General features: G+C 33.8%; 1 pseudogene; it reads left to right on the forward strand.

Annotated features, from left to right (window-relative positions):
* Positions 1-1,529: 1,529 nt before the first annotated feature.
* On the forward strand, positions 1,530-1,644 carry LOC143409058 (U2 spliceosomal RNA; annotated as a pseudogene).
* The last annotated feature ends 1,024 nt before the right edge of the window (positions 1,645-2,668 follow it).

Below are 2,668 nucleotides of genomic sequence, written 5' to 3' on the forward strand. Positions count from 1 at the left end.
AAGTAGTTTTATAAGGAGCCATAGTCTTAAGGCTGCTGTCTGTGATTTCAGAGACTCAAAGGCAGAGCCTGTGAGGCCTTCATTGGTCAGACCCTCAGAGTCCCCAGGACTCTCCTTTATCCTGGAGAGAAATATCGATATTAATAAACTCTCCTGCCTGATACAATTTCTTGCCATCCACCCCCCCAATCAGTTTCTATTTGGAGAATGAAACTGGCCACAAACAGAACCTGACACTTCTGACTGACCTGTTGAATAAACACACAGATGCTCAGGACAATCACTTCACACCCAATAAATGGTCACCAAGGCATCGACCGCACTGACTGCACCGTGGGAGATGTAAGAGCAGCTTTCCATGGGATTCCCTCTCCCCTGAGCCTCTCTGGCAGCAGGGAATACATTTGTGACCCTATCTGCTTCCCCTATATCATGTGCTATGTACACTCAGGGCAAAGTCATGACTCTTGGTCCCCAGATGGGGGAAAGCGCTTTCTTAGAGATGGAACATGCTTTTTGATACCTGTTTTCTTTGAGATCTCAGGGAAGCGCAAAATTCAGATTTATGGGGCCTGAAGCTTGTATAATTTGGGGAGTTTTTAAAAGAAGAATTATAGTAAATTATGAATACAAGGTGAGCTTTGAAAGTCACTTTTTATTTAGAATGACTGACAAATAACAACATGTTTCAAATCTAAAAGGCTAACAAATACCATAACTATTACAAAATCCAAAAAAAACTGATAGAATCTTTATTAGCTCCTTGACATATGAATTAAATATTTTTTTCTACTTTTTTAGGCTCATGCCTTTTAGATGACTGCTTCGAATCGTGGTAATTTTGTGCTAGATCTTCAAAGAGAAGATGAGTTAGTCTTTTCTCTAGCATGTTTGATCAAAATTATTTTCTTATCTGTTGATAGTTTCAAAGTTTCTTTCGACTTCATATTTGTTGGAAATACCATGTAAATGTTTAGGATTGTTGTAAATTTGGGGAAAACTCCCCCCCCCCAACTTCTTTCCTGAATGATTGCAAGACTTGAGAGCATATCACATTTTTTTTCTGAAATGAGAATTACTTATTGATTTATTAACTTCACTGTATCATGTACCATGAGTTGTAGGTTATTCTCATTGGTGCCAGTTTTCACGTTAAATGAGGAGAAGATGTACATCTTTTTTCCAATATGTTCATATCATTCACTTTTTCAATAACTGAATAATTAAACAATCCAAAAGTCTATTTGTTATTATTCCATGAAAAGTGATCTCTTCCTCTTACTGAATTATTGCTTTTCATATAATTAAATATTTCATGGTTATAACTCTATTCTTGATGGCAGAATAACTTCTTTTTATTCTTATTTTTTTGATTCATTAAATTTTTTTTCTAAAACCTCTCTCAGTTCCTTAGTAAATGTACTTAAAGATGACCAAAAAAGTGCCCTTCATATTTCAAAATTAGGATTCTTCTCTCTAATTTTTTATTGCAATGTTCAAAAGGGGTCTTTCTTTCAAAAGGAATTAAAATCGCTTCTCGGCCTTTTGGCTAAGATCAAGTATAGTATCAAAAGGAATTAAATGACACATTGAGTTTCATGAACTTGCAAGTAAATACCCTACTTATTTGTATTTAAATTTCTTCTCTGAATCTTCAAAAGTATACAGTATTTAAAAGATGATTATATCCATGTGCCAAGGCTTGAGCAGACTTAGCAAGCATTAGCTACCTAATTACAGTGCTGGGTTATATGGGACATAGTCACATTGAAATGAAGCCACTAGTCCTGGAAATTCTGGACAGAAATATTCCTCGAATTCATTTTGTTCCTATATCAGACAGATAACAATAATTCATCTATTCAAGGAAGTGATTGTGATTTCAAAGCATATAATTATATCTCAATAAATATAAATTATTATGTCCCCTATTCAACTTCGCCTTAACCAAATACCCAAATATCCATAGGTATGACAACATTTTCTGACATGGAAGAGAATATGATGGAGAAGAAGTTACAATGGAAAGAGATAATGATCTTAGTCAAAGGCAACAAATAATGTTAATTTTTAGGGAAGTATTCAAAAAGAGATGGAGGTAACTTTAAAGAACTCCCAATGACCAATATGGGATAATTTGAGCAATGAAAGTTATAATTATAACCTTTAGAAATATCCATGAGTTCACAGTGATGTAAATAAAATAATCAATTAAATAAAGAAATGAATAAGAAGGGACAGGTTATTCTTTTAGAATTAATAAATTACTTTTCAATTAATAAATGTAGAAGGAAAGATGAATATTAAAAAGTAGTCACAATTTGGCAAATACCACAGTAATAATTATTCAGGGCAAGAATCATTAATGGATGCTAAAATCAATCAGTAAATACAAGGATAAACAGTATATTTGTATAGTATCAAAGTAACAGCTCCATTAGATACTTGTTAATAACTGGGGGGGGGGCGGGAAATCAAACTTACAGAATAGAAACCTGGCAAACAACATCTTAACAAAGTGCTTAAAGTTAATAACTCTAGTAATATGCCATATGTCAATATAATACAAGGACATAACATCACTGTCATATCAGTGAAACATTTAGGAGTCCAGTGATTAGGTATATGCAGGACATCCCCTGGAAATAATGGGCAAATTATTGTATCT

This window comes from Callospermophilus lateralis, chromosome 10 (assembly GCF_048772815.1).
Source record: "Callospermophilus lateralis isolate mCalLat2 chromosome 10, mCalLat2.hap1, whole genome shotgun sequence".
NCBI lineage: Eukaryota > Metazoa > Chordata > Mammalia > Rodentia > Sciuridae > Callospermophilus > Callospermophilus lateralis.